This window comes from Bos grunniens, chromosome 8 (genome assembly GCF_055505025.1).
Source record: "Bos grunniens cultivar Pamir isolate PY7600 chromosome 8, Bosgru_T2T1.0, whole genome shotgun sequence".
Lineage (NCBI taxonomy): Eukaryota > Metazoa > Chordata > Mammalia > Artiodactyla > Bovidae > Bos > Bos grunniens.
In genome coordinates, this window is record NC_141172.1 from 102,425,311 (window position 1) to 102,441,677 (window position 16,367).

The window sequence follows — 16,367 nt, forward strand, 5'->3', positions numbered from 1 at the left end:
GGGCAAGGACACCCCAGGATCCCCCTGCACATGGAGAACATCAGAAACGGTGGTCTCTGGGGTCCTAATGTCGGGCTAGGCAAACAATAGGTGTTTAATAAGTGTTGCAGCCTGTTCCCCCAGCACCGGTGTGTGAGCTCCTCTGGGAGTGGGGCTGGGTCTTCTCCCCTGTGCCGGGGGCCTGGCCAGGGAACCCTGTCTGGCTTCGTAAATGGTGAAGGGCTTTCTCAGGGCTGAGCTGCCAGTGCCTTGATGACCCAGAGGGATGGGGGACAGAGATGTGCGCCTGGATCAGAGTGAGGGATGACATTCTCAGGTGTCATCCAGGCCTGGAGATTTGGGGACCTGACACCTGGGAAAACTAAGGCCCAGAGAGGACTGCAACCCCAGAATGGTAGCCGCAGAGCTGACATCGGCACTCAGGGCTTCAGGGTCTGGGCTCACCTGGCCTTGCTGTGGTGAGGAGGGGACCCTTGGTCTGGGAGGAGACTCACCTTCCCCTTTCCCTAGGTTCCAGGGAGTCAGCCTTGGGCTGGGCCCTCCATCTTTCCCATTCCCAAGTTGCCGTGGAAACCTCAGGCCAGGAGAACCAAGTCAGGCAGATGGAATTCCCATTTCGGAAGGCCCCACTGCCTGGTTTCCATTACTCACACCCGGCGCCCTTGGCCTCCAAGCTGCTTTGGCTACACAGAACAGCTGGAGAGCAGCCTGGAAAAGCGCCTGGATCTGCCTGCCCTACCCCCACTTGGACTCCCGAGGGACTTGGGCACAGCCCTCACCGCCTTAGGCCGCAGTCCCCTTACCCGTATGGTGTCTGGACTGTTCCCCATTTCTTCTTTCACATGTGGTCTCCATCTAGCAACCCCAGGCCGGTCAAGGTGTGGGATCTGAGAGCTGTGAGGTCACCACGTCCTGTCCAGCTCCCTTCCCATCTCACAGATGGGAAGACTGAGGCAGAGGGAGGGCAGCAGCAAACGTGTAGAGGTGCAAGGCCCAGGCCCTGGAGTCAGGCTCTAGGATTCACTTAGCCCCTGGTTCTGCCACTTACTACAAGCTGCAAATCTTTGGAGAAAAAAAAAAAATCCTGTAGCCTCTCTGCCTCAGTTTTCTCATCTATAAATTGTGCAGATTGGCACCTACCTCAGAGTGGCAGTGACTCAGTGAGGCTGTTTGCAGCTAGCTGAACCCAGGGCCTGGCACAGGGACCTGCTCCTCCAGCACAAGCTGCCATCAACCATGTCACTTTCAGGGTCATGGGGAAGTGGCCAAGCTCACTCTCTACCTTCATTAGAGTGGACGGGGAGCCTGAAGACCCCAGATCCCCGTCCTTCCAGGAATGGTTTTGCTGGAGAATGAAGCCAGCCTGTTCCAGGGAGTAGGTCACAAACAGTCTGTCCCTGTACTGCTGCCCAGTCTTGGCCTGGCTGCGGGCAGCTGGGGTCAGCTGGCAAACTGGGTGTGGAGGGTGAAAAGGGGAGAGGGCAGCACAGTAGTGCCTTGCGGTGGATAGCAGCAGGAGGGGATTCAGCCCTGGCCTGCCTGTGGCAACGTCACCCAGCTCCGTTGTGAACCAGTCAAGTCCTTCGTGCTACTGGCCTCTTGGCCTGGCTGGGCGCAGATACAGCCTCCTAGACTCTCCAACCTGGAAGAGACCATCCGGATCCCACTGCGGGCTGGTGCCTGGGTCCCTTCTTGGGTTTCTACTTGCATCCCTCCTGTGATGGGGAGCTCAATACCTCCAGAGGTGGCTCAGGAGCACCTGGGAGCCTCTTGGTTCTAAAGTTCTTCCCCAGTGAAGTGGGATCCTGGGGTGGAGGTGGGGCAAAGGAGGTAGGTCAGCAATAGCCTCCAGAGGCCTCCTGCTCAGCCAGGCCCCCACAGGCTCACCCAGTTAGCCATCTTCCCTCCTTCCCACCCCCTCGCCCCCACCAAACTCCCTGAGCTCCCTACTCCCCGACTCCCTGCCTGGCTCCTCCTCCCTGTATTCCTCCTGCTCACATCCTACCCTGGAAGCTCTCTGATTCACCTCTCTTCCTGCGAAGACTGCCCTCACCCCTGCCTCTCCCTCATGGCTCCCAGTCCCTCAAGCGATAGACCCTGGGGCCTCAGGGAAGGTGCTTCTGAGCTGTTGTTTTGCTTACAGTCTGCAACATCTGTGAAACATCTGGCTTTTCCTGTCTTCTCCCTGGTCAGCCAGGAAGGAGGGGAGGGGGTATCCTGGGCCCCCTGCCCCCAGGGGGGCCCCTCCCTTGGGTTGGAGGAGACAAGTTGAAGATGAAGGAGTCTGCTCAGCATGATGGGAGTGAAGGCACGGCTGGGGCTGGGGGAGGGCAGGCTCAGGCTGGAGATAAGAAATGGCAGCTCAGGCCTTACCCCCAGGGCGCTCCATGCCTCACCCTCACCCGGCCTCCAGAAGGTCTGAGTATTGTTTCCATTTCACAAGTGAGAAACTTAGGGCTTAGAGAAAGTAGACAAGGGTGTGCTGGCTGAGTAGGAACTGGGACCCCAACCCTAACTCCCAGGCAGCCTCACCTGTGCCAGTCTGAGAAGTTTAGTGGCTTCGATTGGGGGTTCTTGACTCAGATTCTCCTTGGCTTGAGGGCAGACCTTTTCTTTTTTTCCTTTTTTGGCTTAAATCATAACATTTATTCCAGAAAACATTGCAACCACTTTTGTCACTAGATTATATACAAGTAACAGTTTTAATCATTTTATTAAGATAATTCAATGCGTATCAGGGACCAAAGTTTTCCATGAAATAACAGTGGATATTTCCAAACAGAATATCTACTAATATCAGTCAGGTCACAGTTGATTGAATGATGTGATAGCCTAAGCAACAAGCACTAAGCTATATTCCTAACCGCACTTCCCCTAGAACTCAGATTAGATGTCACTTCCTCAGGGAAGCCTTCCTTGATAGCTGTAAGTAGAAGAGGGCCCCAAAGAAGAGGGCCTTTGTCTGCTCACAAAGTGCCTGTGCCTTTCTTTTAAGGCACTTATCATAGATGGTAATTACTTATACACGTGCATTCATTTCATTGCTCTCTGTCTTTTCCTCTCAACTACAAAGCCCTTGAGGGTAGAGACCATGTCTGTGTTGCTCCTTACTATTTTCCCAGAACCATTACATTGCCTGACACATAGTAAGTGCTTAATAAATACTTACTCAAAGGGTGGGAGACATATAGTAGTCCTTACCATGGTTAGTAGGTGCACAGGATGAGCTCATGAAAAAAGGTAAGAAGCTACTGAATAAGTGAAGATTGAGTTCTGTTGTGCATGACAGGAAATATAAGATAGAACTTTGTAACCTCTCTTATGAAAAGGAAATTGATATGTATGCAGCCTCGGGTTGGCATGGCATCTCCATGATCATTGGGAACCCTAGTTCCATCTATTTTGTTACTATTGCCATCTTCAAATTGTAACTTCTGCTTGATGTCCAAGACGGCTGCTTGAGCTCCAGCCATCACATCTGCATCTGGGGAGGGTGAAGGGGTAGGAAAGAGAGGGCAAAAGGTGGATGTCAATGATTTCTGAGAAAAGGCTCCCAGAAACTGTCATATAGAACTTTCTCTAATATCACATTGGCTAGGACTTGGTCACAGGGCCACCCTTCATTACAAGAGAGGCTGGAAAATGTAGTCTGAATCCAGACAGCCATATGACCAGATAAAAAACAGAGGTCCTATTACTTTGGGGTAACAGATGTGTAGAGCAGATGTTGGGGAACCACAAGGTGTTTCTGCCACAGACATCCATCCTCTTAGGGCAGTGGAGAGGAGATGTGGCAAGTGGGTGTGTGTTATCAGCTATTATCGAGCTTATGCTGCAAAACAAATCATTCCAACACTCAGCAGCTTTAAAACACCAATTACTTATGCGCCCTCATCCTTTGACAGGTCAGCTAGAGTCGGCTGATCCAGGAGGAGCTGGGCTGGACTTGGCTCTTCACCGTGGGCTGAGTTCGGCTCTGCTCCAAGTGCCCCTGCCCCTCAGCAGAAAGGTCACCAACCTACCTGGGGCAAGTTCTCATCGACATGAAAGAAGTTTTTGTTTTCCATTTTGAAATAATTATATATCCACAGGAAATTGTGCAAAGATAGTACAGAGAGGTCCCATGTGTCCATCACCTCGTTTCCCCTAACAATTACATCTTACTTAATTATAGTACAAGGTCAAAACCAGAATCTGACATTGCTGCTCTGTGTGTGTCCAGTTCCGTGTCACTTTATCCCACGTGTGGACTGTGTAACCACGACCACAATCAAGATACAGAGCTTTTTCACCGCAAAGGTCTCCCTTTATAGTCACACTCGTTGCCCCACTTCCACCATCCCTAACTCCTGGCAGCCACTAGTCTGCTCTCCATCTCTATAATTTTGTCATTTTAAGGATGTTATATAAATGGAATCACACAGCATGTGACCTTTTGAGACTGTCTTCTCCACTCACTGTAAAACCTTTGAGATCCGCCTGAGCTGTTGCCTGTGTGAATAGTTCAATTCTTTTTATTGCTGAGTGAGTAGCGTTCTTTGGTATGCATGAATAGTAGTTTGTCTCACCATTTACGTACGGAAAGACATTTTGGTTATTTCCAGTTTGGGGCTATTACATAGGAAGCTGCTATGAACCATCGTGGAGGGAGTTCTGTGTGGACACAAGTTTTCATCTCTCTAGGATCAATGTCCAGGAGTGCCGTTGGTAGATCATAAGAATGTATAGAGGTAATTAAAAAAAAAACAGTTTATTTATTTGGTTGCACCAGGTCTTAGTCGTGGCGCGTGGGATCTTTAGTTGTGGCATGAGAAGGCTTAGTTGCAGCATGTGGGATCTAATTCCCTGGCCAGGGATTGCACTCGGGCCCCTGCATCGCGAGTACAGTCGCAGCCACCGGACCAGCAGGGAAGTCCCAATACAGAGTTAATGTTTAAGAAGCCGCCAAACTGTCTCTTACCAGCTGACTGTGAGGGGTCTCTGCATCCTAGCCAGCAAGTAATGTTGCCCTACGTTTTATATTAACTCTTCCACCGGGTATGTAGTGCTGTCTCACCCAGGTCTTCATTTGCTTTTCCCTAACGGCTACTGATATTGGGCATCTTTTCACGTACTTATTGTCACCTGTATGTCCTCTGGTGAAATATCTCTTCATGTCTTTTGCCCATTTTCTAATCACAATGTTTGCTTTTTCACTGTTTAGTTTGAGAGCCCTCTATATATTCAGTGTATGTTCAGTTCAGTTCAGTTCAGTCGCTCAGTCGTGTCTGACTCTTTGAGACCCCATGAACCGCAGCACGCCAGGCCTCCCTGTCCATCACCAACTCCCGGAGTTTTCTCAAAATCATGTCCATCAAGTCGATGATGCCATCCAACCATCTCATCTTCTGTCGTCCCCTTCTCCTCCTGCCCTCAATCTTTTCCAGCATCAGGGTCTTTTCCAATGAGTCAGCTCTTCACATCAGGTGGCCAAAGTATTGGAGTTTCAGCTTCAGCATCAGTCCTTCCAATGAATATTCAGGACTGGTGTCCTTTGAAATGGACTGGTTGGATCTCTTTGCAGTACAAGGGCCTCTCAAGAGTCTTCTTCAACACCACAGTTCAAAAGCATCAATTCTTCGGTGCTCAGCTTTCTTTATAGTCCAACTCTCACATCCATACATGACCACTGGAAAAACCATGTATGTTTTCTATGTATGAATACTTAGCAAAATATCGGATTTGCAAATAATTTCTCTCCATCTGTAGCTTGTCCTTTCATCCTCCTAATAGCATCTTTTTCAAAGAAAAGCTTTGGATTTTGTTCAAGGCCAATTTACCTTTTTTTCTTTTTTCTTTTATGGATCATGCTTTTGGTGTTACATCTAGGAACTTTTCACCAAGCCCTAGGTCCTGAAGATTTTCTCCTATGTTTTCTTCTAAAAGTTGTATAGTTTCACATGTAACATCTATGATCCCTTTTGAGTTAATTCTTGTACACAATGTGAGATTTAAGTTGAGGTTTATTTTTTGCATAAAGACATATAATTGCTCCAGCACCATTTATTGGAAAGAATATCCTTCATCCACTGATTTATTTTTTTTTTAAATAACAACTCAATCGGGATGTAATCACATATACAATTCACCTATTTAAATGATACAACTTAATGGTTTTTAGTATATTCACAGAGTTGTACAGCCATCACCACAATAAATTTTAGAACATTGTCATCAGCCTCTAAAAAACGTCCACACCTATTAGGTGTCACTCCCTTCCCCATATCCCTTCCCCATATCCCTTCCCACCCAGCCTTGGGCAACCAGGAATCTACTTTCGATCTCTACATGTTTGCCTTTGCTAGACATTTCACATAAGTGGAAATCCTACAGCATAGTCTTTTCTGTCTGACTTCTTTCACTTAGCATAATGTTTTCAAATTCATTGTTTTATAGCATGGATCAGTACTTCATCTCTTTTTAATGCCTGATAGTATTCCAATGCACATATCACATTTCAAATATGACAAACTATACCACATTTTATTTATCCATTCATCAACTGAGGGATGTTGGGGTTGTTTTCATGTTTTGTTTATTATGGACAATGTTGCTATGAACCCTCATGTACAAGTTTTTGTGTGGAAATACATTTTCTGTCCTCTTGGGTATATACCTAGATGTGGAGCTACTGAGTCATAAACTCAAGCTTAAACGTTTGAGGACTTGCCAAACTACCAGATTACATTCCCACCAGCAGTGCATAAGCATTCCAATCTCTCCACATCTTTACCAAGATTTGTTGTAATTTTTTTTTATAGCCATCCTATCATTAAATTTCTTTTACATCTTTGTCAAAAATCAATTGGCCATACTTGTATGGGTCTATTTCTAGATTCTCTGTTCTGTTTCATTGATTTACATTTCTATCCTTCCATCCATGCCACACAATCTTGAGTACTGTAGCTATGGTGGTGGTGATGGTTTAGTCACTAAATTGTGTGTGACTCTTTGGGATCCCATGGACTGTAGCCCACCGGGCTTCTCTGTCCATGAGATCCTCCAGGCAAGAATGCTGGAGTAGGTTACCATTTCCTTCTCCAGGGGGATCTTCCTGACCGAGGGATTGAACCTGTGTCCCCTGCATTGCAGGCAGTCTCCCGCGTTGAAGCAGATTCTTTACTGTTGAGCCACCAGAGAACCCCACTGTGTAGCTATATAAGTCTTAAAATCGAGCATACCTATGTTACTTACACATAGGAAAAGGAGCACATCAAGGCTGTATATTGTCATCTGCTTATTTAACTTATATGCAGAGTACATCATGAGAAACGCTGGGCTGGAGGAAGCACAGGCTGGAATCAAGATTGCCGGGAGAAATATCAGTAACCTCAGATATGCAGATGGCACTACCCTTATGGCAGAAAGTGAAGAACTAAAGAGCATCTTGATGAAAGTGAAAGAGGAGAGTGAAAAAGTTGGCTTGCAACTCAACATTCAGAAAACTAATATCATGGCATCAGGTCCCATCACTTCATACCAAATAGATAGGGAAACAGTGGAAACAGTAGCTGACTTTATTTTGGGGGGCTCCAAAATCACTGCAGATGGTGACTGCACCCATGAAATTAAAAGACGCTTACTCCTTGGAAGGAAAGTTATGACCAACCTAGACAGCATATTAAAAAGCAGAGACATTACGTTGCCAACAAAGGTCCGTCCAGTTAAGGCTATGATTTTTCCAGTGGTCATGTACGGATGTGAGAGTTGGAATATAAAGAAAGCTGAACACAGAAGAATTGATGCTTTTGAACTGTGGTGTTGGAGAAGACTCCTCAGAGTCCCTTGGACTGCAAGGAGATCCCACTAGTCCATCCTAAAGGAGATCAGTCCTGAGTGTTCATTGGAAGGACTGGTGTTGAAGCTGAAACTCCAATACTTTGGCCACCTGATGCAAAGAACTGACTCATTTGAAAAGACCCTGATGGTGGGAAAGATTGAGGGCAGGAGGAGAAGGGGACGACAGACGATGAGATGGTTAGATGGCATCACTGACTCGATGGACATGAGTTTGAGTAAACTCTGGGAGTTGCTGATGGACAGGGAGGCCTGGTGTGCTGCAATCCATGGGGTCATAAAGAGTTGGACATAACTGAACGACTGAACTGAACTGAACTGAACTGATATTACACAGATACAGTCTTCAAAAGTCCTTCCTGGGAGCGCCCAGTCAATCAGATATGGGTTCTAGGAAGACCCATGGGCTGTGGGTGCCTGCAGCCTGGAGAGAAGAGCTTAGTTCTGGTGAAATACACAGAGGCAGATCATCCTTCTGCACCCTTGACATTAGGAGTAGCCATGTGACTTGTTTTGGCCAATGGGGTGGTAGCAGACAAGTTTCAGAGGCTTAAAATACACTTGCGCCTGAAAGAAAAATTAGTGCCAATTCTACACAATCCCTTCCAGAAAATAGAAGAGAAGGGAGCTCTTCTCAGTTTTTTTAAGGAAGCCAGTATTACCTTGATACCCAAACCAAAAAAGATAGTAGAAAGAAAGAAAATTACAGATCAATATTCCTTATGTATATGATGCAAAAATGCCTAACAAAATATTAGCAAATATAACTCATCAATATATTTTAAAAATTATACATCATTGCCAAGTGAAGTTTATCCCAGTGACGTGAAGCTGATTCAATACTCAAAAATCGATCAGTGTAAGCCACCACATTCACAGGGTAAAGAAGAGAGTCATATGATCATATGAATTGATAAAAAATTTAACAAAATTCAAACTCCTAATATACATATGATAAGTAAGGCCTTCCTTACTGAATAATCAGTCATCAAATTCCCAGACTCTGAGTTTTAAAAATAGGATTTAATGTACTCAATTTGGTACATTGCCATTATTTTTCCCAAGAATTTAATTCACCAGCCTTTCTGTGGGTGACAGCCATGCTTGTGTTCATGAGGGCACTCAGAAAACTTTAGAACCTGGTCTCCAGAGACCTCTCCAGCCTCATTATCCTCGTATCTCCTCCCTGTCTCTGCCCACGCATACACACCAGGCAGGAAACTTCCACCCCAGGGCCTCTGCATACACTCTTCTCTGCCTGAAACACAGTTCCTGGGTCTCTATCCTTGGCCATCTCCTCCTTAACATTTGATACTCAGGTCAAGGGGTGCGTCCTCCAAGAGCCCGTTGCTGACTTCCCAAATCTGGAGGAGGGCTCTTCTCTGGGCCCTCTCAGTTCTGTGCTCAGGTGCCCCAGCCCTGGAGTTGCCTCATCACTTGTCTCTGTTCATCCTAGACGGTGAGCCCCTGTAGGGCTAGAATTGAATGGCTGTCTGGGTCCCCAAAATCCACCCCAGGGCCTTGAAAGCAGGCTCTTGAAAGCTGACCTGAATGGCTGCAGGCTCAGTGTCTTTACAGCCCTCAGGCAGAGCCTCTGGAGTCACTAATGATGTCACTGCTGAGAAGCCCCCTTCCTGGGGTGGGGTGGGGTGTTCTGAAGGTACCTCTCTCCATCCTCACCAGCCCTTGGCTCTCCTCTTAGGGCTGTGACTACCCCTTAGGGAGGAGACTCAAAGGAGGCCCGAGGAGTGAAGGCATCTCTGGCACCGACTGCAGGCAAGCTGTGGCTTTGAAGGTCAGGAAAGCCTTGCCCGACATTCAAGGACCTGCTCAGCTAAGTCTGAGCTGCCCTTGGAGACTCCCTTCCTGCTCTCCCAACAGACGTCCCACAGCCTTCCACTGCTCTGTTCAGCCTCCTCCCTCCTCCCTTTACTTCAGCTGTTCCTCTCACCTGGACTGCCTTTCCCTCTTTCTCTTTGCTTTGCCTGTTCTTCCAGGCCCTTCCTCCCAAACTCACCACTGGCCGTGTCTATAAGTCTGCACCAAGCCTCTGCCCTAGGGAATTATAGCCAGCCTCGAATTTTCCACAAAATATTTTGTGGGTGTTGAGTTTGGACCTCCCTGAGAGGGAGCTGGGAGCTGGCCAAGCTGGACTTCGCCCAGAGTAGTGGCCGGGAAGAGGGGGGCAGGTCCTGATCCCTGGAAGGAGGTGAGCAGCTGGACCCCAGCACTCCGGGGTGGGGGTGGGGGGCTATTTTTAGCCACTGGTTCCTGGCAGGCCTGGCCTGGTTTGAGCCTGCAGGGAGGACAATGGGCCACTGAGGCCGGGCGGAGGGTTAACGACAGCAGTCAGAAGCAGGGGTACAGAGGTTGTCCACCCCCAACGCTGATCGGCAGGAAAAGCTTCCAGGGTGAGCTCTTTGTCAGACTTCCTGCAAAGCCAGGTGCGGGGCCAGCTGCGTATTCCAGAAGGCTGTCGTCATGAGCAGCAGCACCAGCATCGTTTCTTGAGGCCTTTCTGTGGACCGGACACCGTGCTAAGCACGGCAGCTGCTGGATCATCTTTCTCAGCCTTGTCCTACAATCGCAGGAACCTGAGGCTCAGCTCAGAGAGGTGAATATCTTGCTCACCAAGAGAAGCAGTCAGGATGCAATCCCAGGTCCTGTCTGTCTCTTTCTGAGGGTGGGACACTGCAGCGCCTGCCATACTGCAGAGCCGGCCACCCCTCGCCCTCCCCGTCTCAGACCCATCCTGGGACCTGGGGGCTTGCCTGCCCAATGGCTCTGACTACATGAATGACCTTGGGCACCATAATGGCTCTGACTACATGAATGACCTTGGGCACCATCACTTGCCTTCCCTGGGCCTCAGTTACTCATCTGTGAAATGGAGGGGAGCCTTCCTTTCAGGGCTATGGAGGGTCGAACCGGAGGCCACGTAGGTGCTCCAGAGGGGGCCACCAAGGAGGAAGGGACATGCACGGTTGGGTCTCTCTGCTTGCCAGCATTTGCTGACTTCAGGAGCCTATGAACCATAGTTCTGTTTATCTTGGAAGTGTTCACCCAGGAAATACCCTCCGCACCTCTCAGGATGCAGTACAAGGCTTTGAGGGATAAACAGGCCAGCTCTGTGCAGTGCCTTGGGGGAATTCAGTCTGTAAAGGGAGACAAGCGCACGAACATGATAAGAGCGCAATGAGGGACATCAAAACCTCTGTATCGCTTCCCTGGCTGCCCTGCGAGAGCGGGAAGGCGGGGTGGTTGACCAACCACAGAGCGTCGTCTCACAGTTCTGGAGGCCAGAAGTCCAAGGTCAAGGTGTCTGCAGGGTTGCTTCTCCGGGGCTTGCAGATAGCACCAGCCTGCTCCCCGTGTTTGCACATGGTCTTCTCTTTGTGTGAGTCTGGGACTGAATTTCCCCTTCTGATAAGGGCAGTATTACTGGATTTACACCCACCCTCAGGACCTCATTCTAACTTAATCACCCCTTCAAAGGCCCTGTCTGCAAACACAGGCACATTCTGCGTTCCTGGGGGTTGGGACTTCAACGTAGGAACTTGGGAGGGGACACAGTTCAGGCCAGAGCAACGGCTCTGTGAGATAACAGTCAGCAGCTGCCTTTGCAGTGACTACTCTGTCTCAGGTGGGTCCCCACACCCACACCCGGGGTCTCCAAACAACCAGCCAGCCAAACTTCTTCAACGTAACAGGAAGAGGGGACGGTCTCTGAGCCTGGGAGGGTGGGGGAAGGGAGGAATTTCCAGAACATTCCCAGAGGTCAGGTTTCCCCTACTCCCAGCTGGCAGAGATTCTCTCGGGGGAGGGATAATTGAAAAATTCCTAAGAATTGTGCTGCCTGCCTCTGAATGTCAGCTTGTTTTGTACTCAGCTCAGGAATTGCTCTCTGCTGTTTGCAGAAGGGCAGCAAACTCTGTTTTCCAAATTAACTCTGCATTGTAAGGCCCTTTGGGATGAGGTAGGGGACAGATGGGAGCCGCAGGGGCTGAGAGCAAGGAGGACCTATGCGTGGACATAAAGCTGTGCGTGCATGCTCAGTCCTGTCTGACTCTTGCGACCCCATGAACTGTAGCCCACCAGGCTCCTCTGTCCACAGGATTTCTCAGGCAAGAATACTAGAATTGATTGCTATTTCCTCCTCTAGGGGATCTTCCCAACCTGGGGATTTTCCCAACCCAGGGATTGAATTTACATCTCCTGCTTGGCAGGTGGGTTCTTTACCACTGAGCTACCAGAGAAGCCTTATGGGTGGACATAAGCCCTACTGAAATCCACAAGGACTGTGGGGAAGACATGCCAGGCTGGTGAGTGGGGACTAAATTTATCCAGATAAGACAGCAGTGACAGGAGGGCTGGGGGCCACCAGGCAGCTCCACCTGGGAAGAAGACACCTACACTGGCCTAGAGGGGTGGGCATCAAGGCAGGCTTCCTGGAGGAGGTGAAGACTAAAGTGGGTCTTCAGGTGTGAGTCAGAAATTGCCAGAGGAGACCAATGACATCCCAAGCCCAAAATCCTGTGGGACATAAGCCTGATGTCTCTGCCAACTGTGGATCCGCCTTGCTAAAGGGTCCCCTGTGTGCCAGGCCTGGACTAAGCTCTTCCCACAGGTAATGAAACCAGGTGCCCACGTGGGACTGGCTGTAACTGATGTGCAGGGTGAGGAGGTTCAAGGAGAGAGCACAGTGGGTACCGGCCAGACCGAGAATGCTCTGGAATGCTCCAGCATAAAGGACTTTATGCCAGTGTGGGAATGGGGGAAGGGGAGGCTTTGAGCAGGGGAGGGTGGAGTGAGGTGAGTCCCACAGGGAAGTATCTGATGGTGGTGGCCTGTGCAGGGGTAGACACGGAGTGGAGAATAGTACCACAGAACTCAGAGCGAGGCAGCTGGGAGGTCACGGAGGGCCTCTCCGGGCCCGGTGGTTGGTGTGGCCACCCATTGGCAACTTGATGACTGTCCCGCCTGTTCCAGGGAGGACTTCATGGTGACTTTCCAAGAACTGCTGTTTCTCTTTCTTCTGCAGCTTCTCTTGGGGCCAGGAGGGGAGGGACCTTTGGACTGGTCAAGCCTGCTGTAACTCGTGCCTACCAGGGCAGCAGGGGATGGGAACGGGACATACATCAATCAAGTGCCTCCCGGTGCCAGGCCTGTGCCAAGTGCTTCACACACCCGCCTGTGGTCCCTCAACCGTCCCAGGAGGCAGCTGTTGTTATTCCCCATTTCACAGAGGAGGAAACTGAGGCTCAGGGAGGGAGGGGGACTTGCCCAAGGTCTCTAGGCTGGGAAGGTCTGAAGCCTGAGTCTTTCTGCTGGAAAAGCCTATCTCCCATGGAGCTCCCTTTGGCCCCTGCTGGGTTGCCTCAGTTTCTAAGAAGTAGGAGGCGAGCCTCTAGCAGCTCTAGCTGCCTGAGGATAGAAGGGATCTGTGGGTAGGAGGGTGCCTGGCCTGGCTGAGCTGCCAGGAAGGATGGAGAGGGAGACAGGGAAAAGCCCCACACATTGCCCACGCACTCCTGGCACCAATTCTGGGCCTGTGTCTCTACAGACATGAAAGAGGCAGAGGCTTCATGGAGCTAAAAACCCACAAGCCCCCCTGATTCCTCTGTCTGATCCTCACAGCCAAGAGTGTGCCTGTCTGTCTCCAGGGACTTCCTCTCTCTCCTCGTGGCTGCCAGGGGCCTCCTTCACCTCCGTCTCCCACTGAGCCTGTTTCCTCCTCTGATAAAATGCAATAATCGTGCCCCCTGGATGGGTGGGTATGAAAGGGAAATGAGGCCAAGTTTGTGGAGAGCCTGGCCTTCCCTGATAGCTCAGTTGGTAAAGAATCTGCCTGCAATGCAGGAGACCCCGGTTCAATTCCTGGGCCGGGAAGGTCTGCTAGAGAAGAGATAGGCTACCCACTCCAGTATTCTCGGGCTTCCCTTGTGGCTCACCTGTGAAGAACTTTCACTTTTGCTGGGAATGCTATGGGCTCTGCTTGCTGGCTCTGGTACTGAAGGTCAGCCTGCTGTGGGGAGGAGGTGGGCTGGACTCTAGCTCCTGCTCTGTGGGTAGCACTGGGCCTCAGGCTTCTCTCAACTTGAGCTTCATTGTCTGCATCTCTTTGGATGGGAGATTTTAGGACTGGGTGTCACCAGGGGCAAAAAAGTTTAGTTCTGATATTTGGGGCAGGGTCTGGTGGGGAGTAAGTGTGTAACACGGCCCCTTCCTTTCAACTTCTTCCTCTGAGTGTTGTGCTTTCCCTAACTAATTACCCTGGAAAAAATCTCAAAAAGGCGCCACTCGGAAGTGTGCCAGAGGAGGTGGGGACCCCAACACAGACCTCCTTCCAGACGTGCTTCTGGCCTGATCACAGCATCAAACACACACAATACACACCCCTCACCCTACACAGAGCACACATCAAACATCACATACACACACACAAACCATACCACAAATATTCTACACATGAACATACAAACACAACACACACACACACTGATCACAGCATCAAACACACACAATATACACGAAATGAACCAAGCACACACATACACACCCCTCACCCTACACAGAGCACACATCAAACATCACACACACACACAAAACCATACCACAAATATTCTACACATGAACATACAAACACAACACGTACACATACTCCACCACATGTGTCACACACAGAGACCATATTCACACACACACACACACACACACACACCAGCAGAACTCCGGTGCATTTCGCATCCTTTGATTGAGAAAATGCACTTCGACAAAAGCTCTGTGATACTTGAAGTCATCTGTATATTGTTCATCCTGACAGTGTCTTCAGACACTTGGAAACCAGCCATTGAAATGCACATCAAACACATTCTTCATCCTGGTCCCGGGTCCTGTGGGTCCAGGCCGCCCAGCGGGCATGCTGTATGACCCAGGGCTCTGGGGCGCAAGCATGGAGACCCGGGTTCAGCCACCGTTCGGTCACCTTCTTCCAGTGGGGTTTTGGGTCCCTCTTGCTCCATTACCGCCCTGCCTGAGGCATGGCCTCCCCTCTCCACATCACGGGCCTGAGGTTGTGAGCGTGTATGTGAGTGAGCATTTGTGTGTGTGTCAGGGGAGGGAGGCAGGCAGCCTTCGAGCTGCCATATCTATGAGCTCATAAACCTGTGTCCTGAAGGATCCTCCTGCAGAGAAACTTCCCCGCCAGCTCCACCCAGAAGGCAGAGCAGATGGAAACTTGGAGCAAGCCCTCATCTTGGGTCAGGGAAGAAAATATTCTTTTTTCCCCTTCTCTCTAAAAATATGCTCAGGCCTTTTTTTGAGTCTTGAATGCAATAAAAACCAGCTGTGGCTCAGAATGGCCTCTGCAGCCTTTGCCTAGGGAGAAGGAAAACAAATACAGCGACTGGAGGCGGGGACGACGGCTGTGTCCAGGCGCTGGGCCCGGGCTCTGGCCGCCTCCCGCCTGGAATTGGGCCCCGAAAGGGCATGGAGCAGTCCCTGTCCATTCGTCCGGCTGTGGGCTCAGGGCACCAGGGTCATTTAGCCTTTTCTCTTTTAATGCTTGGTGCTGAGGTTGGGAAGATGACAAGAGGTGAGTGTGACTTAGACTCTGCTCCCAGGGACCTCCCCATCTCCTGGAGGAGACAGGGGGCACTCAAGAAGAGCTAACCTAAGGGAGTCCTCTGGTAGCCTAGAGGAGGAGAGACTGTGTCTGATTTGGGGAGAAGGGAGACTTCCTATCGCAGGTGATGTTTGGATGAACTCAAAAGAAGGAGGCATGAAAGGATTGATGATGAAGCTGAAGCTCCGGTACTTCGGTCACCTGATGCGAAGAGCAGACATTGGAAAAGACCCTGATGTTGGGAAAGACTGAAGGCAGGAGGAGAAGGGGACGACAGAGGATGAGATGGTTGGATGGCATCACCGACTCGATGGACATGGGTTTGAGCAAACTCTGGGAGATGGTGAAGGACAGGGAGGCCTAGTGTGCTGCATACCATGGGATCACAAAGAGTTGAACACGACTGAGTGACTAAAGGAAAACAAAGAAAAGAGGCAAGGAAGGGTGTTCTAGGAGGAAGGACCAGAATCAACGAAGGCCTGGGGATGGGGCCAGTGGACCAGAATGTAAGGCAAATGTGGGAGCACAAGGCAAGATCAACTTGGGGAGGTAGATTGGGACCCTGGATGCTAGGAGTTATATTGGCTAATAGGGAGCCATGGAAGGTGCTTGAGCAGAGGAGGGACTTGTCTAGAGGGAGGGCTGCTTGGAGGATATTTGGAGGGGAAGGCTGGTTGCCTAGTAGGAGCTGAGGTTTTTTTGAGGAGTCTCTTAAAGAGGGAGTCAAAGCTTCCAAGTCAATTTCCTGGTATCCTGCTCGTTTCAGGACACAGACCCTTCTGGAGGAGAGTGTGGGGAGGACCCAGGAGGTCTGGCTTCTAGTTCTGACTCTGACATGGACTCATGTGTTCTTGAATAGATCCTCACCCTTCCTAGGCCCTGACTTTCCCACGTGCACGATGGGACC